Source organism: Solanum stenotomum, chromosome 5, assembly GCF_019186545.1.
Source record: "Solanum stenotomum isolate F172 chromosome 5, ASM1918654v1, whole genome shotgun sequence".
Lineage (NCBI taxonomy): Eukaryota > Viridiplantae > Streptophyta > Magnoliopsida > Solanales > Solanaceae > Solanum > Solanum stenotomum.
The window spans coordinates 39,329,458-39,354,750 of record NC_064286.1 but is presented as its reverse complement, the minus strand read 5'-3'; positions in this window follow the sequence as shown (position 1 = coordinate 39,354,750).

Here is a 25,293-nt window from a genome sequence, read left to right as displayed (position 1 = left end):
CCCGAGGCTAGCCCCTTGACATAAGCACAAGACCTAGGATCACGAGTGACCCAAAGCTAACCATGAAGTAGGCATATCATAAGCATACTAAAAGATACCTAATTCAAAATATACTATGCAAAAGCTTAAAATAGTGATAACTAGAAGTGGAGGATACCCAAAACTAATTTGAATATATAAATTACTAAGAGTTCAATAGCAACTGAAATATTAAACTCAAATCTAAAGCTGAATCTAATATTATGTTTGAAAATGCCTTTACTGACTAAAGTTGTAGGGACTTGCCCCAGCTAACTCTAGAAACACGTAACCTAAAGAAAAGACTGAATATGAAAACATGTCTATTGTCCCCAAAGTATGAGGACTCACTACTAAAGCTGCTAAACTAGAGATCGGGAACTGATCTATGCATGATCTGGATGTTAAGTACCTTAACCTACATCATGAAAAGATGTAGCGCAAAGTATGAGTCAGTACTTGGAATGTATTGAGCATGTGGGATATAGAATATAACTGAACAAACATATAACTGAGCAAAGTGTAACTGAACAATGATATAACTAAATATGAATGTAAATACTGCAATATGCTGAAAAGCTAAACTGAATGCAATGACCAAGTACTAATCATAAAACTAGCATGCTGAGACTCAATACTGAAGTATAACTGAAAACCTAGTCAAATGCACTAGAGTCTAACTGTGGTAGCTACTATTAACCAACATAAAACCAGCTAAATGTGGAGTACGAGGTATACGCCCCATCGATAGGACCCAATATACCTTGTCAGGGGTATAAAGGCATGACTAGAGTGATCACTAAATTTGATGCCCAATAGAAGAGACTTATAAACCTAAGGGAACACGTAGTTCTGGGACTATGAGGGTACGTTTAACCCTAGTCCCTCTCAGTCTAAGCCTACTCCCAACTGGAATGTGTATAAACAACATATTTAAAATACTGGATAGCTTAATGTTCTAACATGAAAATCTGAGAATGCAACATTTATAACTGACAATGAAACATTTGTAACTGGAGCATGTATATTTGTTTAACTGACCTAGCAAGTGTAATTCATGAACTAAGAGAATCTACAAAACTAGGGTTCTGAATTTCATTTGAAGAACTAAGCAATGATTTCACAAAAAACATGATAATTTGATTAAGACTATTATAACCGCTAATTCAGAACAATTCTACCAGGTTGTAGAAACCCTAGGTGTAACATGATATAGAGAACCAAGAATCTGACAAATTTTTAGGGACCTGGTGGATGTAAGAAACCCACTAGTAAAATCCTACTTACCTAGTGACGAATTTCACAAAGAAATCTTTCAATTTTTGGACTGGAACTGAAGAAAACTTGTTGCGTTCTTGGAGAGGGCTTAGTTGACTGTTTCTCCCTCTTTGCTTTAAGTTTTGATGAATCTTTGGGAATGAATCACTTAGGGTAAGTTCTGATTAAGTTACTAGGCTTAAACTGGCCAAAATTACGTAGTTTAGGGGTTAAATGACGTAGTTTAGATGTCCAACGCATAGGGGACAAAACCAAAATAACCCCAACTTAAAAGCTGACAGGGCCAATGATGGGCCTGACTGACGGACCATGGACTGACCGGCAATTTGTCCTGGCAAGGCGTCGTTCAGTGTGGGTATTGAGGACCACTTTACATGGAGTTAGACCATAGACTATGGTCCTACCTACGGTCTGTAGGTCCGTCTGTGGGTCATGACTTTTCTGGGAATTTTGGGTCGAGTTGGGGTGACCAACCACGGACCCCACCTACGGTTCGTGGTTCACACTACGGTCTGTAGGTGGCACCTGCAACTTCTGAAAAATATGTTGTTTGGTATGTTTCCAGATACGGGGTGTTACATTATCTCCCCCTTAGGCATATTCATTCTCGAATGAAGTCTAAACTAGTTGAATATGGAGGGAAGGAGCTGCAATCCCTACCATTAAGTACTAAAACTGATATCTAACTAATTTGACTTCCAAGAACATGCAAAAACGCTGAAAATGCAAGAACAACTAAAGGAACATGATACTGAGACTGAAGTTACGCAAGAGTAAACTGAGATACATGAGAGGAACTATTACCTGAAGCTGAAATGGAATCGGAAGGGAAGAGATGAGGATACTTGACCTTCATGGCTTCTTCTGCTTCCGAAGTAGCTCCATCGACGGACTGACTCCTCCATAAAACCTTCATTGAAGCAACTTCTTTATTTCTTAACCTACGAACCTGACGGTCAAGAATTTCAACCGGTACATCCTCATAAGTGAGACTACCTTTTACAGTCACACTCTCTAATGGTACTATCGATGCTAGATCAACCACACACTTCTTCAACAAGGAAATGTGAAAGACTGGATGGACCGCTGCTAGTTCTGTTGGCAACTCTAACTCGTAAGCAACATTTCCAACCCTCTTCAGGATTCTGTAAGGACCTACATATCTAGGACTGAGCTTTCCTTTCTTGCTAAATCTCATCACCCCTTTCATAGGTGACACTTTCAAGAAAACCCAATCATTAACCTCAAACTCTAAGTCCATTCTCCTTACATTTGCATAGGACTTTTGATGACTCTGAGTTGTCTTAAGTCTATCTCTGATGAGCTAAACTTTTTCCATAGCTTTATGAAACGAATCTGGCTCAATCAATGGTGCTTCACCTACTTTAAACCAACCAATCAGAGATCTGCATCTACGCCCATATAATGCCTCATAATGGGCCATCATAATACTGGAATGGTAACTATTGTTGTAGGCGAACTATATAAGAGAAAGGTGATCATCCCAACTGCCCTTGAAATCAATCACACAAGCTATCAACATGTCCTCTAAGGTCTGAATGGTACGCTCTGCCTAACCATCCGTTTATGGATGAAATGTTGAGCTGAGGTTTATTTGGATACAAAGACCTTTCTGAAACGACTTCCAGAAATGAGAGGTAAACTAAGGACCTCTATTCGAGATGATAGACAGAGGAACCCCATGCAACCTGAATATCTCATTAATGTAGAGCTTAGCGTAATCCTCCTTTGAATCTGTAGTCTTGACAGCCAAGAAGTGAGCGGACTAAGTAACTCTGTCTACTATCACCCAAATGGAGTCATGTTGTCTGCGAGTACGAGGTAAACCTGTAATGAAGTTCATGTTTATCATTTCCCACTTACATGTAGGAATGTTAATCGCTTGAGTCATACCTCCTAGTTTCTGATGTTCTACCTTAACCTGTTTGCAATTTGGACACTTAGCTACAAAATCTGCTATGCCACTCTTTATGCCATTCCACCAAAAGACTTCTCGTAGGTCATGGTACATCTTAATGGCACCTGGATGAATGGAATATCTGGAGTTATGAGCTTCTGCTAGAATATGCTGCCTCAACTCACTCACACTAGGAACACATAAGCGATCCTGGTAACGAAATAGACCATCTTCCCCTTGGGAGAAAACCTTAACTTTCTGTGTTGAACTACACCTTTCAACTGAAGCAATATAGGATCACTATCTTGGTTTTCCTTAACCTCCACTACCAATGAAGATTCCGATCTATTATGAACTATCACTCCACCCTCTGTCATGTCAGTAAAACTAATTCCTAAGCGAGCAAGCGGTGAACATCTTTTCCTAATTCTTTCCTTTCTTCCTCAACATACGCTACACTACCCATGGATAATTTACTAAGAGCATCAGCTATTACATTGGTCTTACCATGATGGTAAAGCACATTCATATCATACTCCATGAGGAATTCAAGCCATATCATCTAACGAAGATTCAACTCTTTTTGGGTGAACACATACTGAAGGCTCTTATGATCTGTGAACACATCTACGTGAACACCATACAAGTAATGTCTCCAAATATTTCGGGAAAATACTATAAGTGCAAGCTCAAGGTCATGAGTCGAGTAGTTCTTCTCATGGACCTTAAGATCTCTAGAACCATAAGCTACGACATTACCTCGTTGCATCAAAACACAACCTAGGCCGACCCTGGATGAATCACAATAGATTGCATAGCCGTCTGAACCATCTGGTAAATTCAAGACATGATTTCTAATCAACCTAGTCTTCCGTTCTGAGAAACTTTTCTCACACTCATCTGACCACTGAAACTTAACCTTTTTCTAAGTCAACTTAGTCAATGGTGAAGCTATGGATGAAAATCCTTCAACAAATCTCATGTAATAACCAGCCAAACCCAAGAAACTTATGATATCTATTGGAGAGGTGGGTTTGGGCCATCGTTTCACTACCTTTATTTTCTGAGATCTTCGCTAGATACCATATGACCAAGGAAAGCGACTGACTGTAACCAGAATTCACATTTACTGAACTTAGTGAATAATTGGCGATCTTTGAGAATTTGCAGAACAACCCTCAAATAATTCGCATGCTTTTCCTCGTTCTGAGAATAAATGAGGATATCATCAATAAAAATAATAATGACTAAGTCCAAATACCGTTTGAACACCCACCCTATTAATTAAGTCCATGAAAGCTGCAAGAGCATTTGTTAATCCAAAGGACATAACTACAAATTCATAATGACCATACCAAGTCCTGAAAGTTGTCTTCGGAATGTCACTATCTCTGACTCTAAGCCGATGATAACCAGATATGAGGTCTACCTTAGAAAAGCAACTTGCATCCTGAAGTTGGTCAAACAAGTCATCAATCTTGGGAATGGGATACTTATTCTTGATGGTGACTTTGTTCAACTGATGATAGTCAATGAACATTCTGAGAGAACCATCTTTTCTTTCACGAACAATACTGGTGCACCCTATGGGGAAATACTAGGTCTGATGAAGCCCTTATCTAGAAGGTTTTTCAACTACTCCTTCAATTCCTTAAGCTCGGTTGGAGCCATTATGTAAGGAGGAATTGAAATAGGCTAGGTATCTCGAAGGATATTAATTCCAAAGTCAATTTCCCTTGTGGGAGGAAATCCGGGAAGATCTTCTGGAAACACTTTTGGAAACTCATTTACTACAGGGACTGACTCAAGAGTTGAGGTTTCGGAGTTTGAATACTTGACCCGAACAAGATGATAGACATGCCCTTTAGTGATCATCTTTTTGGACTTAAGGTAAGAGATGAATCGACCTATAGGCACTGAGCTACTACCCTTCCATCCTAAGACTGGCTCATTTGGAAATTGAAACCGAACGATCCTAGTTCTACAATCAAATTAACCATAACAGGAATGTTGTCACTCCCGGTACCATCTTCAGTTCGCTTTTATGAAGGTAAACATCATGTTCTGACGAGTGAGACAAAGATGGAGGATCCGACTTCAAGGGAGCGAGTTTTGCGGTGGATTGTAGGGTTGATTGCCTCAAAGGGTGAGAACGCAACATGGGTAGAAAGGTCACAGATGCAGATCACTAAGGCATCGTTGTCACTCCCGGTCAAGGTTTGGTGGGCTGTTGTTCGTGCACAGTTGTGGCCTACAACAAATGATAATACTTTGTCACCGTCCCTCGCATCACTAGTTTCTTGCCTCATGGCTGGTTACCCAGTCAATGTAGGCCATATCATCACCACAGAAATTTGGGACAGAGCACTGAATGAAAGAAACAGGTTATCATTTCCCTATCTGATAGGGAAACTGTGTCTACAAGCCAATATTCCTCCAAATAGGCTAGTAGACAGATAGATTGAGGCACACAGGATCACCGCAACATCTAAAATCAAGGATGTTGCAAATCATCTCTTTGGTGCCAAATCATCATCGGTGGGACCACTAGCACTAGTACCGCACATACTGGTTGAGATACCACGAGTTAAGGACAGTAGTGAGCAGGGTGCAGCTTCGCAACCAGATGTTATTACAGCACCACCACCAGTTGCAGACTCCCAGACTATAGGTACCTTTGTTACTATACCTACTGTGAGCTTTGAGAGATTGGCTGCAGATCAGCGGCAGACCAAGGCCATGGTCGATTAGATTGTACTCAGACTACCTTAGGTAGTACAACAATATGTGTTAGGTGCGGAGAAGCGACTAAAGGATGAGAAGCGGAAGGAGCTTGTAGTTCTAAAAGACAGGATGGATAGTATGGAGGTCCATGTACAAAATCAGTTATAGGTTTGCCAGTTCGGTAAATGCAGTGGAGTTGAAGACACAGTTGGCTGAGATGAAAGCTGTGATTGCTAAACTGGCCGAAAAGCCAGTCACTATGCCTCCTTCAGTTGTACTAGTCCTTAATGAGCTTGTTCAGTGAGCCACCTACTACTCAGGTACTTGATGACTTCTGGGGAGAACTGTCCAAAGACAAATCCATCAAGAGGAAACAAAAAGTTGGGGAATCTGATGAGGAGCAGCCGACTAACCTCTCCAAAGAGGAAAGGAAGCAGCACAAGAAAGCCCGAAAAGAGTCCCGGAAACTAGCCAGGGAAGCAGAAGCACTTGCCCAGTAGAGGCAAGATGTAGGATTAGATCGCACTTCTAGTAACGTGGTACCTGCCCCGATCAGTGATAGTCAGCCTGACCCAGTGTAGGTTTCTGAAAGTGCACCCATTGAAAGGGTACGGACACTACTCCGACTACCGATGCCTAGTGCGCCGTAGGTATGACCCCTCTCACTGCCATGTATTGTTTTTCTTTATTTAATTTTAGGGAAATGTACTTTTATTTGGGGGAGGGGATGGGGAGCAACCTGCCATCGAATTGATAGAATGTATGAAGGTTGGCTCTGTTTTGTGTCTGATAAATTGTGAAATGTTGGTGTTTTTGTGTTTTTATGAAATTGTGAAATTTTTCTGTGTTGAGCTATGCAGTAACTAAGTTTTAAGCCATTTTGTTCTGTTTGAAATGATAACATGTATGGCCTTAATCTAAAATTTGACTGTCAGTCTCCTTTTATGGCAGCTTAGATACTCACGTGTTGAACATTGCTAGGTTGGAACATAAGTTGGTTAACTAAGAAACTGAAAAATGTAGACATGTGTCATGTGCGTGTGAGGTTTTCATGAAGTCTATCATTAGGTACAAAAGCTAGAACTTGCCCATGTAGTCTTGCGAAAATCTGAAAATAATTGGATAGGAGATGATCATTAGGCCCTTTTTTCGAAGCCCACTCAAAACCAAAAATAAGTTACCAAATTAAAGCATGACCCTTGAACCCCTTTTGAGCCTTGCAAGTAATTTTATTCTTACCCATTGATATCATATCCTTTGGTCTCCAAAGATACGATGCCACAACTCAGGACAAAAGCCTAAGTTGACGATGATCACACCCCAAGTAGAAAGAAAAAAAGTATTAAAAGAAAGTTCACTCAGTCAGTGCTAAAAGCACAAAATTAGAAGAGTAAATTGATCAATAATAATGTGCATGTTCAAAGAATCTGGTAGTATATAACAAAAAGGAAAATAAAAAAAAGAAATATAGAGTGGCTGTTGGGTTGTACTAAAATAAAAGAAGATGGAATCGAGCGGATAAAGTTGTGTGCTAATTAAACTTTGGAGAACCAAGGTAAAATAGTCACTCATAAAACCATATATTCCATTCCCTAGCCCGAGCATATGTTACAAGCCTATAAAGTCCTTCAGTGATCCTATTCCAGTTGTTTGAAAGATAGAGTGGAGAAAACAAGGGCAAGCCTATGGTCTTTTGTTCTTAGTGTTAAAAGTTCTTTGTGAGTGTAAGAATCGTATTTAGTCCCACTTATCATGTGCGGGGGACTTCTTTTATGTGACGATACTATGTCAACATTTTATAGTTAAATTGTGTTGGTTGATAGTACACAGGCATAAGCATGGTTGATTGTGAGTAATGGGAAGTCATAAATTGATCATTGTATCTTAAATAGATGGTTTTGGATACAAATTGAGATTGAGATGGCTGCTGCATATTAGTAAAATGTTTTTTAGTTGTTTGAGTGTCATGTGTAAGTTGTTTATCATCACTTGAGGACAAGTAATGGTTCTAAGTTGAGGGTGTTGCTGTGTCGTGAAATGTTGGCACATTTGATGCTCAAAACTAAGGATTAATGCTAGAAATCAGGTGCATTTATGTGGATATGATGTGTTTGGTAATGCTTGAACAGGTAAAACACTTGGACGCGGATGATAGAAAGAAAGAAGAAAAAATAGTTCTGATAAAGCCACCACGGAGCCCTAGATGGGCAGTGGTCGTAATGACGAGCCATCTGGAGGCTCGTGGGGTTGAAAAAATGTAAACAGGATGAGAGGAATGTGGTAAACTTTGTCAAGTAAAGACCATGGAAGCTCTAATGGATCGTGAAGCCATTGACGGACTGTGATGTTGATCGTGATGGAATTCCAATGTGCAGGTCTTGAGAAGTTAAATTGTAGAAGTGCTAAGTAAGGACCATGGAGGCCCAGATGGGTCGTGGTCCTCTTGACGAGTTGTAATGATGCTCGTGGAGATAAACCAGTGGGAAGACCTCGAGGAGTTGCAATATGGTTTGGCCAAGTAAAGACCATGGACACTAGATGGACCGTGGTTATCATGACGGTACGTAATGCAGCCCGTGGTGTATTTCTAGTTAACATGCATTGGAGAACTGTGTTTTGAGAATTCTAATTAAGGACCACGGAGGGCTTCACGGTCCGTGAAGCCCTTGACGAGTCATCTTACTGTTCGTGAAAAGTTACGACAATTCAGTATTACTTCGAGTAGGAAACTTTTTAGATGGACTATTTGAATTAATTAGGTTAAATTTTTATTTTCATCTCATCATATCTTGAATGAGCGATTCCTCACTAAATATTCTCTACTTTGCTTTTTATCGTTTGACGATTGAATCGAGATTGGAAGTTTGATTTGGTTCTTGAGTATCTAATGTTCTTTGAATTTGCAAATCTTCGTAAGTGATTCTTCTTAATGTATCTATTACGTATATTTTCTTATTTAATTGCAAGCATGAGTGGCTAAACACCACAGCAAGGGTTGTGGAACTATGACTGAAATCTAAGTGTAAATTCATAAAACGAGTAGAATGTGATTTATATTTGCAGAGCATAACTTATCTTTCGCTATTCATTCGTTCTAATGAGTGCACGCCTTATGTAACACCTCTAAAATCAGACTTAGACTTTGCAACAAAAATCAGTAAAAAAATGGTAAACCACGGCAAGGTTCACGGATCGTGAAAGGAACCACGGTGCATTGATCTGCCCGTAGGTTCACACCCACCTAGAAGTGGTGGATTACGGAGCCCTTCATGGGTCGTGGAACACCACACGAGCCGTGGGAATGGTCGTAGAATCCAGGAAGAACTCACTAGGATCAGGCATCAGACCACGGAGGCATCCATGGGCCGTGGTCTTGATGACGGGCCGTAAGAGGGTCTGTGAACCTGATCCACCCGACCTCAGCCCAAGTGAAGAAACACGGTGGTGTTCAGGGTCCGTGGTCCTTCACACAGACTGTGGTAGGGCTTGTGGTTGGCCCTTCCCAGAACCAATAGCTACTGACCATCAGACCACGACCCACTCGACGGACCGTAGTCCTAGTGACAGTATGTCGTTGCATTCATCATTCGGCTCCGTGAGATTTTAAGTAAGGTCATTTTGGTCTTTTTTCCCTATGCGTTAGACACCTAAACCACATCATTTAAACCCTAAACTACGTAGTTTTGGTCAGTTTAAGCCTAGTAACTTAGTCAGATCTTTCCTTAATTGATCATTCTCCAAAATCAATCAAACTTAGAGCAAAAGAGGAGAAAAGAGGCGACCGAAACCCTTCCAAGAACGCAGCAAGTTTTCTTCAGTTCCAACCCCAAAATTGAAAGATTTCTCCGTGAAATTCGTCATCGGGTATGTGGGATTTCACTAGTGGGTTCCTTTCATCCACTAGGTCCCTACAGTTCAGTCAGATTCTTGATTCCCTTTATTTTGTTTAGACCTAGGGTTTCTAGAACTTTAGATAATTGTTGCGATTTAGATGTTATAGTGTTCTTAATCAGATTATCATGTTTTAGTAACATTGTTGCTTAGTTCCTTGCATCAAACTCAGAACCCTAGTTGTGTAGATTTATTTAGTTCATGAATTACGCTAGCTAGGTCAGATAAACAAATATACATGCCTCAAATTTTGAATATTTCATTATCAGTACTTAAATGTCGCATCCTCAGTTAGCATGTCAGAATAATGAGTTATCCAATATATTTCAGTTATGTTGTATTGTACACATTTCTAGTGGGAGTAGGCTTTAACACCAAGTTGGACTAAGGTTCAGTGTACCCGTATAGTCCCAGAACTATGTGCCCCCGTAGGAGTATAAGTCCCCTCTGTTGGGCATCAAATTTAGTGATCATGCCAGTCATGCATTTATACCCCTGGCAAGGTATATTGGGTCCTCTCGATGGGGCATATACATCGGACTCCACGTTTTGTTCACATGGTTTTATGTTGGTTAATAATAACTCCCACAGTCAAACTTCAGTGCATTTGACCAGGTTTTCAGTTATACCTCAACATTAAGTCTCAGTATGTCATGTACAGGATTAGTACTTGGTCATTGCATTTAGCTCAATTTTCAGTATATTTCACCATTTGCATTCAATTAAGCTTTTCAATTATCTTTTCAGTATCACAGTATTGCTCACTTATGCTTTGTTCAGCTTTCATATGTTTGTTCAGCTTAGTATATATATCCTGCATGCTCAGTACATTCAAAGTATTGACGCATGCTCTGCTCTGATCTACATCATTTCATGATGTAGGTTCAGGTCTTCAGCATCTAGATCACACGTAGATCAGTTCCCGGTCTGCATTTCAGCAGCTTCAGTGGTGAGTCCTCATACTTTGAGGACAATAGACATGCTTTCATTTCAGTCTTTAAATTTTAGTTTCAGTATTGTTAGAGTTATCTAGGGGGCATGTCCCAGCAACTCAATTAGGTTAGATGCTTTTCAGACATAGTATTAGATTCAGATTTAGATTTGAGTTTGATCTTTCATTTGTTATTAAACTCTCAGTACATTTTCATATATTCAAACTAGTTGGGTATTCCCCACTTTCAGTTATCACTATTTTAGCTTCCACATAGTATCTCTATATTCATATTATTTTAGAATTCTTATTATATGCTTGCTTCAGGGTGATCTTGGGGTCACTCGTGATCCTAGGTCCCTTTTTTATGTCAAGGGGGTAATCTCGGGGTGTGACACGTTAGAACCAGTATCTATCAATTGTTTGAGAGAAAATTGACAGTTGGGAAAAAGTCGAGTTAATCTGATAAAATGGAGTAAAAGTTCGAGTTCTAGAGAATAGAACTTTAACGTCATAATATGCGAGGGTAAAATATGTTAACACTCTAGGATTGAGAAGATTTGAGTGGAAGTTATCCAACTAGACTAAGAAGAGGTAGATACATTTAACTCGCCTGTAATTTATAAAGAATAAATTACCTGAAGCTCATTCATGAACCAACACTAGATTGTAATGTCATGGGAAACACAACCTTGGTTTCATTCACTTATCAATACAACATTAAAATCAAGACTATGTTAATTGTTAATCTGGATATTTTAACAACATTGGTTACCTGAACCTTTCAACTAAACCCATTTTACATTTCGAAATTACTTTCTCTAGGAAATAATAACAACATTTGGATAAACATGACAGTGAAACTATTTCATTAAAGAAATTCTCTATGGGATCGAGCTCAGCTCACATTGAGTTCTATAAATTGAATTCGACTGTTTATACTTCTTAATTGAACTGTAAGTTTGGACCTATCAAAAGGAAACATGATATGCATGATAATGCTAAAACATGGAAAAACCCTTTAAAGAACAATCATAAATCATAAACATGGTCAAAGCTTGTTAAATGATTGAAAGTTTCATAAAACCATTGAGAACAACTTAGTTCATTTTGTGGAATATTACTATTAACCGACACAGACCACGTGAGTTATAACATGGAATATGGTGTCTTGCTCCCACACCAAAAATAGATGTCCTTATTTGCCAAGGCAAGGATCTTAAGCTTCTATATTATGTGGATCCACTAGCTATGTCACTTAAATAGTCATAGACATAAATATATCATCATACATGGAAAAGCATAATTAAGTTACTAATCCAAGCTTAAAACATCATAGAGTAGCTTCTTAGAACATGATGAGAAATCTTTCACTAATCATGATTTCTTAATGTGAGAAAGTCTTTCACAATTGAGTGATGCTTATCTTAAAAAAACCTAGATCATAAAACATTCATTTTCATAAATCATGCATACTTTCATGAAAACATCATTTATATATTCATAGCTTCTTCATAAATTCATGTCTTTATGAATTTAAAGTCAAATCATGAACCAGTGGCAAAGCCAGAAATTTTTTTATGGGTGCTCAAGAATAATGGTGTGTGGTTGTCAACATAAAATAAAAAATATTGTGCTATATGGCGTTCGAACCTGAAACTCTTTCATTCAAATGGACACCCATTACTACTGCGCCAAAGGTATAACTTTTGTCAAGAGTATCAAACATTAAATATATATCTTTTAAATGTAGAATTTGACATATATATACAATGGAATTTTCTGACAAAGGGTCCTGGGGTGGCTATAGCTACGCCGTCATGAACAATGTATGGGTTCATATAAAATCAATTGGAAAGCATGTAATTGAGTCGAAACAATCATATAAGATCAAATTCAAACAATTGAATCAGTATAATTAGAGCCCATGAGGAATTGACTGAAAACCTAATTAGTATACGGTGAAACTGAACTTGGAGGATTAGGAAATTTTTGGGGATCAATGGGTGAATGGAACCCATTGATGAAACCCTACATACCTTGATGATCAAAGCCCAAAAGCAATGAAGAAATAGGTGAGTTGAAGCTTGAAGCTCTAGTCTTATTCTTGGACTTCAAAGAGAATTGGGGAAGATGAATGTTGATGGAATTTGGGGATTTGAGTGAATGAGAGAGTTGGGGTAATTGTAGGGGTAAAAGAGTCAAAATGACATAGTATAGGTAATAAATGCATAGGAAAAGACCCAAATACCCTTAAATACCGGACAACCCTATGGTTTGGACCTACGGCCCGTACTTGTCAATCATAGAACCAACTTTAGTAACTCAAATTCACCTTACTTCCAACGAAATCAATCGACGAGTCGTCGACTTTCCTACAGCCCATAGACCCTATCCATAGGCCCCAACTTTTAGTTCAAAATTTCATCAAGTCTAGAACCTTTATACGGAACTCATCTAGGACACGTCAAACTATCTACGAGTCATCTTGTCAATTCGTAGGTCAAACTTGAGAAAATTAAAATTCCCAAAACTCATCTCCAACTCTACGACTCCCTCTCTACGACCCGTAGAATTTCCTATGATCCATAGAAAGGACTTGTAGAACCTGTCTCCATGCTAAAAAAATTAGAATTTTCCTTTCACTCGTAGAACCTGTCTCGATGCTAAAAAAATTAGAATTTTCCTTTCCTTTTGAGTTTTCAATTTCTGAGGTGTTACAATATCTCCTCTCCCCACCCCCCACCCACCTTGTGAACATTCGGCCTCGAATGGGACTCAGGCTAGCATGAATAGAGTAGAAGAGAAACTAACAACCCAACATGAATGCAAATCTCATTAAAATATATATAAACATGGGGAATCGCTCCAAAGTTTTATTTCATGAATATGCATGTATATGAAAACATGAGAATGACTAAAACATATGAATCTGACAGAATGACCCATGAGGAACCAATACCTAAAGCTAAAATAGGAGCGGATGAAAAGAGATAAGGATATCGGGACATCATATCAGCTTTGGCCTCCCAAATAGCACCCTCAACTAATTGATTCCTCCAAATAACTTTCATGGAAGGAACTTGTAACACCTCGAATTTGAGAAAAATAAGAAGGGGGTCGAACGGGCAAGTCAAGAACCCTAATGTGGACCATGGACCCTTCAAGGAGCCCAAGATAGGTCGTGTAGGCAACCACGCTCTGGTAAAAGGCTCGTGAACATTTTCCAAAACCTACCCCAGGCAGGGGTACCTTTGACGATGCCCCAGACGGCCCGTGGTGACTTGGACGGCGCATCTAGTAGGTCGTACAAGTCACCCAATCAAGAGGGTTTCACCCCAAGTTTCTTTAAAGGACCACGGATGCCTAGACGGTCCATGACGCTTCACACGGACCATGAGGTAGACTTATCAGACTTAGAGTCTAGGGTCAACTTCAAACAATCATATCCTTCATCACGAAATGAATTAGGTAGCCCATGACCTATCAAATTAAAGATCTTTGAGTCCTCTTTCCAACGTCACCAATTTTGCCTAATTCCAAGTCAAGAGTAAAGAAGTTATGCCCGTATTAGTGAAGCTTTATCGGGCAGGTCGTGGTGATCTAGAAAGCCCGTGAAGTCCCTCATGAGAGGCACCTCGGAACTTTTAAGGCAGGGTCCTTTCAGTCTTTTCTCAATTGTTTTAACTCAATAATGTGTCATTTTACCTTCTACCCTAGGCCATATATAATATTTTTACCCCCAAAATCACCCAATTCAATTCACTCTCTTAAATTTCCAAAAGTTGAACAAGTTCATCCTCTCAATTATTTCTCTCTCTAAGGAAGAAGAAGTCTAGGATTTCAAGATCAAGTCTCCAATTCACCATTGCTTGAGGGCTTTGAACTCCAAGGTATGATAGAATTCACCTATAGACTTCTTTCCTCCATAGAATTTTCCAATATTGTAAAGTTGGATTCCCTAATCAAGTCAAGGTTTTATTCAATTTTTGTGGGTTCCTTTCTATGTTGATCCAATTGATTGTTTTATCTCTTCTTACGCATGAATTGAAGTAATTACATATTTTTAAGTTGAATTCTCGTGAACCCATGCATGATCCATGATTTTGATTATGAACCATGAAACATGAATTTATGAAGATATGCATGCCTTTTCTTTATGAAATTGATGTAAATGAATTTGAGTATGCTTTGACTTTGAAAACATGATGAAGCGTATGAATTGTTGAAAATTGCATGTTTTATGAAAGCTTAATGCTTATGAATCAAGTAAGCTTATAGATGAAGATATATATATGTTCTATGAAGCTTGGCCACATGACGTAAATGATATCTAGATTTACCATCAATGTTTTTTGAGCTATTTTTCTAAATTAGGTCTTGATTAGTATGGTATCCGGATATTCCATAAATTATCATAGATAACACTTTCAAAACTATTTTTATTAGTAGTAGGGCATTTATAGCATGGAGTGAATGACTATAAGAATTAGAAGCTATTATGAAAAGATCATGGACAGTGAAATGTTTTCTCACGCATGGTCTAAGGAGCTATTATAATGACTCTAGCTTATATATGCTACTTGATGTGCCCTTACATGGATGATAAGACAAGCGACAATTACCCTTGTCCCATAATGATAAGTCAAGTTAAGATTAATAACTATTCCATATGATTTATGCTTAGCACCAAGTGGACAAGTGGCGACTGCCCATTTTCCATAACTATTTACCACTATAAGATGATTATCCTAGATAGATAATGATGGTTTTAGATAGACATTAGATAGTGGATCCGCGTAAGCTAGAAGTTTATGGTCCTTACCTTGGCAAGTAGGACACTTTTTTTCGGTGTGGGAGGAGTACATTGGGTTACATGTTATAGCTCACATTGTCTATGTCGGTTAGTTGCTACTTCCCACAATAATGAACTAAGGTTACTTCAAGAAGTATCATACATGTGTTAGAAAGATGATTTTTACTCGCATTGACTGTGATCACGATTTATGTTTTCTAACCTCTTATCTTATGTTTTAACTTGGTCTTTGTACTTCATGTAAACTCCTTTTAACATGATTTCATAACTTTTATTCATTGCTATCATACTTGGTACATTCTTTGTACTAACGCATATTCTTGCCTACATTGTTTCCCAAATGTAGGGTCCGATGTTCCGATTTCACATCCTTGTGGCTACTGATCACTTTAGTAGTTGTCGAGAAGTGGTGAGTCCTCATGTTCCGAGGACTGTACCTTTTATTGTTTATTGTCTTTACTTTCCCATATTGTATATGATGTATCGGTTACGTCCTAATCACTCTTGATGTAATAGATGGCTTTGAGACTATGTTAGACTTCTGTTTCATTTTTGTCAAACTCTTTATGATATAAAACTATCTTTTGAACTCTTTCTATTCTATTAACTTGTATGATGTATTTTAAGTGGCTTGGGCCTCTCGGGATTTTATACACCATGTCACATCTAGGGTCTACTTTGGGTCGTGACAAACTAGGTATCAAAACATAAGGTTTAGAAAGGTCCTAGAATATTTCATAAGCCACGTCGAGTAGATTCTTGTTCATGAGTGTAAACCACGCCACATTTATGAATAAGAGGCTATAAGATGTTTAGAAAATTCGATTTTTTTCATTATTCTAAAGTTGTGCGATTGGCTGTAACTCTATATGTCTCTCTCCTAATCCTTATCCTACGATTTATATGCCTCCACGAAGGAATACCGTGAGAAGGAATATTTGTGAAAATGTGAGACAAGAGGTTCCCCAAGTTTTGGTCGACCCTTTGGCCGAGCAAGTGACTAATGATGAGTATCAAGCGGCATTTCATGCATTGTTCCAAGCTATGACGGCTCAAGCAAATAGAGAGGTTGTGGATCTTGTGAACCCAAGGGTGGGTACGGTGACAACTAGAGTGAGGGACTTTACTTCGATGAATCCTTCAGAATTTCATGGGTCTAAGGTCGAGGAAGATCCTCAAGAGATCATTGATGGGGTGTATAAGGTGTTGATGATCATAGGAGTGATGCCGGTGGAAAAGGCGGAATCAGCCACTTATCATCCTAAGGGTGTTTCTCAAATGTGGTTCAACCAATGGAAGGAAGAGAGGGTGGTAGATGAGGGTCCTCTTGGTTTAGAGAAATTTAAGGTTGTTTTTCTTGATATGTTCTTTCTCCTTGAGATGAGGGAGGCAGATGTACTTGAGTTCATTAACCTTCGTCAAGGGAATATAAGTGTGAAGGAGTATGCTTTGAAATTATGCAATTGTCTAAATATGCTCCAACTATAGTTGCCGATCCAAGCACAAGGATGAGTAAATTTGTGTCGGGTGCTTCCGAATTAATTAGTGGCCAAAGAATGCCTAACCGTCATGATTATTAAGGAGAATGATGTCTCCCATTTTATGGTTCATGCACAACAAAAAGAAGAGGAAAAAACTAGGGATTCAAAGAGGGCAAGAAAGGATAATGGTGATTTCTCACATTCAAGATCCGATAGAGGTAATGGTTCTAGTGAGAAAATGGTGCCCAAGTGTTGGGAGTGTGGAAAAAGACATAGCGGTAAGTGTCTACCTGATTTAAATGCATGCTTTGGGTGTGGAGAGAGTGGTCAGAAGATGAGAGATTGACCATTCCTTACTACTAAGGAAAGAGATGGTAGGCGAGTTCAAGCTAGTGGTTCTAGTTTGGGTACTGGTAGACAAAATAGGTTTTATGCACTACGAACTCGACAAGATCATGAGGGTTCCCCGGATGCGATAATTGATAAGTTATGGTGTTTTAGCTTATTGTTATGCATTGTTTCATGTCGGGTGTTTCGTTGGCTATGGTAAGAACCCATGTATGGTTATTGTGTTTGAAGTTGGCCTTGAAATACTTGGGGAAACTTCTTAAGTTTTACTTGTATCAATGGTTCCGTGGTTGTTAAGATTATGGTGTTATGCCTAGATTGAGGGAGATTGATTTGAAAAGAATAGAGAGGTTTGCTCTCAAATGAGAGATAGTGTGCTTCACAGTTGGTGTGTGAGTAGAGCTATGTTGATTTTGGAAAAGTTCCTTTCTATGGCTTGGTATGTGAAAGGCCATAGGCGACGTGATGTCTTAGTATCCCTATATTTTTCCTTCTATCTTCGGGTCTAGCTTGAGGCATTAGCCCCTCATGGTTCACTCTTTAGCATTCTTGTGTTTTAGTCATTCCCATGTTTCCTCATGCATACATGCTCACGAAAACATTGATTTGTTTGAAGATATGATTTAGCTTGATTGATTGCTTCATAATTATATGCATTTGAGTATGAGATGCATATAGATCTTGTGAAATGATGTTTTGAACATGTTTTAGCTTGGAGTCAAGGTTCCTCCTTGGTTGTGTTCATTTTGATGAAGTTGCATTAATGTTGGGTTGTTAATTTCTCTCCTACTCTTTTTGTGCTAGTTTGAGTTCCATTCGAGGATGAATATTCCCAAGGGGGAGATATTATAACACCTCGGATTTGAGAAAAGCTAGAAAAGGGTCAAACGGGTAAGTCATGAACCCAAAAGTGGACCATGGACCCTTCACGGAGCCCTAGATGGGCCATGTAGGGAACCATGGTCCACTAAAGGGATCGAGAACATTTCCAAGAACCTGCCCTAGGCAGGGGTCGCCTAGATGGTACCCTAGACGGCCCGTGGTGAATTGGACGGCCTAACTAGTAGGTCGCACAAGTCACCCACTCAGGATTCACCCCAAGTCACTGTTAAGGACCATATATGCCTAGACGGTTCATGAAGCTTCACACGGACCGTAAATTCGTCCGTGAAGGAGACTTATTAGACTTAGAGTCTAGGGTCAACTTCAAACAATCATATCCTTCAGCACGAAATGAATTAGGTAGCCCATGACCTACCAATATAAAGATCTTTGAGTCCTCTTTCCAACGCAACAACGTTTGCCTAATTCCGAGCCCGGAGTAAAATGTTATGCTCATATTAGTGAAGTTCTATCGGGCAGGGTATCTGCACGACCTACCAGATGGGTCGTGGTGATCTAGACGGCCCGTGAAGTCCCTCGTGAAAGGCACTTTGGTAGTTTTAAGTCAGTGTCATTTTAGTTTTTTCACAAATGTTGTAACTTAATACTGTATCGTTTTACCTTCTACCCTAGGCCCTATGTAATTTTACCCCAATATCACCCAATTCAATTCACTCTCTTAAATTCCCAAAAGTTAACCAAGTCCATTCTCTCAAATATTTCTCTCTCTAACTAAGTAGAAGAAGTTTAGGGTTTCAAGATCAAGTCTCAAATTCGCCATTGCTTGAGGGCTTTGAACTCCAAGGTATGATAGTATTCACCTATGGAGCTCTTTCCTCCATAGGGTTCCTAAATTCTCCAATTCTGTAAAGCTAGATTCCCCAATCAAGTTAAGGTTTTATTCAATTGACATGGGTTCCTTTCAAAGTTGATCCAATTGATTGTTTTATGTCTTCTTATGCATGAATTGAAGTAATTACATGTTTTTAAGTTGAATTCCCATTAACCCATGCATGATCCATGATTTTGATTATGAAGCATGAAACATGAATTTATGAAGATATGCCATGCCTTTTCTTTATGAAATTGATGTAAATGAATTTGAGGATGCTTTGACTTTGAAAACATGATGAAGCTTATGAATTATTGAAAAATGCATGTTTTATGAAAGTAATTCTTATGACTCAAGTAAGCTTATAGATGAAGGTATCTATATGTTCTATGAAGCTTTTCCACATGATATAAATGACATCTAGATTTACGCTCAATGATTTTTGAGCTATTTTCCTAAATTAGGTCTTGATTAATATAGTATCTGAATATGTCATCAATGATCATAGATCACGCTTTCAAAACTACTTTCATTAGTAGTAGGGCATTTCTAGAATCAAGTAAATGATTATGGGCCTCGAAAGCTATTATGAAAAGATCATGAATCGTGAAAGGTTTTCTCATGCATAGTCTAAGGAGCTATTCTAATGACTCTAGCTTGGATTGGCTACTTGATGTGCCCTTCCATGACTGATAAGACATGCGGCGATTACCCTTGTCCCATAATGATAAGTCAAGTTAAGATTACTAACTATTTTGTGGGATTTATGTTTAGCACCGAGTGGACAAGTGGCGACTACCCATGTCCCATAACTATGTGCCACCATAGGATGATTGTCTTAAATAGACGATGATGGTCTTAGATAAACATTAGCTTGTGGATCCACGTGAGTTAGAATTTCATGGTCCTTACCTTGTCAAGTATGACACTCTATTTTCGATGTGGGAGGAATACACTGGATTCCATGTTATAGCTCACATGGTCTATGTCGGTTAATGGCAACTTCCTATAATAATGAACTAAGGTTACTTCAAGAAGTATTTCACATGTGTTATAAAGATGATTTTTACTTGCATTTACCATGATCATGATTTATGTTTTCTAACCTCTTATCTTATATTTTAACTTGGTCTTTGCATGTCATGAAAACACCTTTTAGCATGATTTCATAAATTTTATGCATTACTATCATACTTGGTACACTCTTTACTAACGCATACTCTTGCCTACATTGTTTTCCAAACGTAGGGTCCGACGTTTCAATTTTGCATCCTCGTGGCTAGTGATCACTTTAGTAGTTGTCGAGAAGTGGTGAGTCCTCATGTTCCAATGACCAAACCTTTTATTTCTTATCGTCTTTACTTTTCCATATTGTATTGTATGTATAGGTTACATCTCAATCACTCCTGCTGTAATAGATGGCTTTGGGACTATGTTAGACTTCCGCTTCGTTTTTGTCAAACTCTTTATGATATAAAAATTGGCTTTTGAACTCTTTCAATTCTATTATCCTCTATACGTATACTAAGTGGCATGTGTAGGGACTCTCAGGGTCTTATACATCATGTCAGTATAGGGTCTACTTTGGGTCGTAACACAGCTTCTTTGTTTCTCACCTTCCAAACTTGCCAAACTAAAATCTTAACCGGAACCTCTTCATAAGAAAAATTTTCTTTTAACTCCTAAACCTTCTAAAGGCACTATGAGCGTCGGATCTCCAACACACTTTTTCAACAAAGAGAAATAGAAAACAGGATGTACCGATGCTAAATCATTAGGCAACTCAAATTCATAAGCAACTTTGATAATATGCCTCAAAATCTTATATGTACCCACGTAATGAGGACCAAGATTCCCTTTCTTTCCAAACCTCATTACACCCTTTATGGGTGAAACTTTCAAATAGACCCAATCATTAACATTGAACTCAGGCTTTCTTATTCTTACATTGGCATAAGACTTTTGTCAATTTTGAGTCGTTTTCAACCTTTCGCGATGTCACGACCCAAGGGTACCCCCTAGCCGTAACATGGCATATAGGACCCCAAAGGGGCACCATGTAAGCCACTTAGCATATCACAATATATGTCAAGAACAATAAAGAGTAAAAACACATTTCATGTCTTAAAATTTTTCATAAAAGCAAAGCGGAAGTCTAGACTCATCTCATAATGCCATCTATTACAATTGAAGTCTCAAATAGGGTCAGAGCCCTTAACAACATAGTTCTCAAATGAAAGTACAATAAAAAGAAACTAGAAAATCATCATCCATCCTCGAACCATGAGGACTCACCAATAAGAAAGGAGAATAGTCAATCCAAGCTTTGACCAAGAAGGATGTCACCTCAAGAATTGGGACCTACACTTATAGAAAAATGTAGATCAAATATGGGTTAGTATAAAAATGCACCAAGTATGATAGTCATGCAATAAATCACTGAAAATATGCTTGAAAGGACATTTTGGTTGAAAACCGTGCATTTTACCAAGTTTGAACTCATCATGCATACATTGGAAATCATAAGTCATAAACCATATTATCATGCATAGATCGTCATATTATAATAGCAACATATCATGAGTACTCTCAAAGTCTACTTGTGCAATGCATGAGTAAGATCCTATACTCCTACCCATACTAAGTAAATCTTCTTGAGTAGATATGGTCTATAAATCATCTTCTTGTCCATATCAACATATTTAGGGAATAAGCCTTAACCGACATAGACCATATGAGCTAACATGGAATCCGGTGTCTACGCCACACCGAAAAGAGGTTTCCTACTTGCCTAAGGTAGAACCATACTCTTAGCTTAGGTGGATCCACTAGCTAAAGACCTATGCGGGCATATAGTTATGGGATAAGGGGATTGCTACTAGAAACCCAACCTCAACTAACGGAAGAGCTTCCATCCCAAGAGATTGCTATTAGGAAAACCCACCTCAACTAAAATAAGAGCTCCCATATCATATCTATATTCACTTGGTGCTAAGCGTTGATTCCCACAATTTACATATTAAGTCTTGACTTGAGTTCATAATCATGCAAGAATACTTTGACAATCTATCCAACATAATCATAATATAGCTCCTAGATTCATTAGGTGAGACAAGTCTTCCAACCTTAGAATCATCATATGTGACAAACCTTTCACATCCTATCATATTCATAGATATATGTGTTCATGAGGATCACAACCCAACACACCAACAACAAGATCATGATCATATTCACTTTACTCTCAAAGTGTTCTTATTGCCTTTACAGTGCCCTCATAATCATGCATATTTCACGTATCTTGCCTTTCAAGGCCACAAGCCATCAACATATCCACAATTACTAAAATAGACATGAATGATAGCATGATTCAAGTAACCCAACTATAATAAGCATAATCTCATATCAATCCTCCTAGAATCAACAAGTCACATCATAAGATACAAATTTGGGAAATTAGGGATTTCATGGGTTCTTAGGGGAATTCATCATAAATCAACAATAAATCATCAATTCAATCATAATCCATCATAAATAAACCATTAAAAACGTTTTTGGAAAGAACCCACAAGATTGAAGTAGAACCCTAACTTTGGGGGAAATCACTAGTTTTGAAATTCAATTTGGAGGGACTCCTTGATAGAAATTATACAAGGATGAAAGACTACCATACCTTAGTAATGATTTTTCAAAGAATTTGAGTGAAATAGCCTTGATTCTTCAAGCCTTAGCTCCACTTTTTACCCTTCTTCTTCCTTGAGTTTTAGAGAGAAATTTTGTGTAGAAGATGAACTTTTTTATTTGATTTGGGTGTTTGTGAAAAATGACTTAGTTTTGGTGATTTTGACTTAAAAACAACTTATATAGTCACCCCAAACTTACCCAAAATGACCTCACTTTAATAGGACTTGAAAAGGAAAAGACCCATTTGACCCTTACTTAAATGAACCTGCCTAGGTACCACGAGAGGCCCAACGAGTCGTGGTCATGACCACAAGCTGTGGTCCCACTCGTGGACTTGAGGCACTGGCTAGACACTTGGTGCCTTAAGCTCACAAGCCCAAGGCATTCTTACGAGGGGATCCACGAGCCGTGGTCAAGACCACTGGTCGTGGTCCTTCTTGTGGACCTTGAGGCAGTGTCTAGGCCACTTGGTTGCCACCTTCACACACCCAACTCTTCTCCACGAGCCTTCCCATGAGTCGCGGTCTTCACCACGAGCCGTGAAGTGGCTCGTGGAGGAGAGCCTATTTTGGGCAGTTTTTGGGAGCTTACTGCCTAGGCTACCACGATCCGTGGTCCCCACCATGAGTCATGGGGGTGGCCGTGGTCACTAGGGTAGTGTCTAGGGGAGAGTGGACTATTTTGGTCCTTTCCCTTGACCCTTGCCCACCTCCTTGACTCTTACCCTCTCGTTAGCCTTAAAATTTCTGGAATGTTACATTATCTCCCCCTCTGGAACATTCGTCCTCGAATGACGATCTAGACACCTTACGGAAGTAAAGACTCAAGACTAACAGCCCATCATGCATGAAACATAAAAATAATGCACAATTCTTATGAGGAAACATCAACTCCTTCTCAAAACATAGTCAATGCAACACAAGGGAATAAGAACTACATCTAACAACCCAATATACATGAAACTCAGTATTTCTCATATTCATAGGAGGAACTACCTTCTCCAACTAAAATAATGCTCAACACAACATCATGGAGCCAATATGCCAATACTCTCAAAAGCATACTTTAGCATGTTCACCAACACATCTCATGAAGTCAAATAGGCAACTCATACTAAATGCACAACAACATGAGGATCATAAATCATGAAAACTCATTTTCTTACTAAACATCAATTTCATCAAGAACATGCATAACATAAGGAAATCATGGAAAAGCTCATATAACACACATGACTTCCAAACCACTAAAACTCAAGAGGAACTAATTACCTCAAGCTTGAATAGGAGTAGAAGGAAAGAGATGATGGTATCGGGAATATCGGCCTCGGCCTCCCAAGTAGCACCCTCAACTGAATGATTTTTCCACAAAACTTTCACGGAAGATACTTCTTTGTTTCTCAATCTCTTGACTTTCCGGTCAAGGATCTCTACTGGGACCTCTTCATAGGAAAGGCTCCCATCAACTCCTAACCCTTCTAAAGGAATAATGGACATCGGGTCCCCAATACACTTTCTAAGCATGGAAACATGAAATACAGGATGAACCGAGGCCAACTCATTTGGCAATTCCAACTCATAGGAAACTTTCCCAATATGCTTCAAAATTTGATATGAGCCCACATACCAGGGACTAAGCTTCCCTTTCTTGCCAAACCTCATCACACCCTTCATGGGTAGGATTTTCAAATAGACCCAATCACCAACTTCAAATTCTAGGTCCATTCTCCTCACATCGGCATAAAACTTTTGCCTACTTTGAGTCGTTCTCAATCTCTCTCTAATAAGTCGAACTTTCTCAATAGCCTCATAAACCAATTCAGGGTCAATGAGAGCAATCTCACCTACTTCAAACCATCCAACCGAAGACCTACATGTCCTACCATACAAGGATTCAAAAAGGGCCATACCGATACTTGAGTGGTGACTATTATTGTAAGCAAACTCTATTAATGGCAAGTGGTCATCCCAATTACCCTTGAAATCTATAACACACATCCTCAACATGTCTTCTAAAGTTTGAATGGTGCATTCCGCTTGACCATCCGTTTGAGAGTGGAAAACAGAGCTAAGCTTCCCCTTAGTACCAAGCCCTTTTTGGAATAACTTCCAAAAGTGAGATGTAAATTGAGTACCCCGATCCGAAATGTTAGATAGAGGAACTCCATGCAACTTCACTATCTCCCTTATATACAACTTGGCATAGTCTTCCACTAAGTGAGATACCTTAACAGGAATAAAGTGGGCTGATTTTGTCATCCTATCTATAATGACCCAAATAGAATCATGTTGCCTTCGAGTACGAGGCAAACCCACAGTAAAATCCATATTCACCTCTTCCCACTTCTAAGTGGGGATTGGTATATCTTGCAAAAAGCCTCTCGGCCTTCGGTGCTCAACCTTAACTTGTTGATAATTAGGACATTTGGCTACAAATTCCACAATATCCTTTTTCATACCATTCCACCAATAGACTTCCCGTAGATCACGG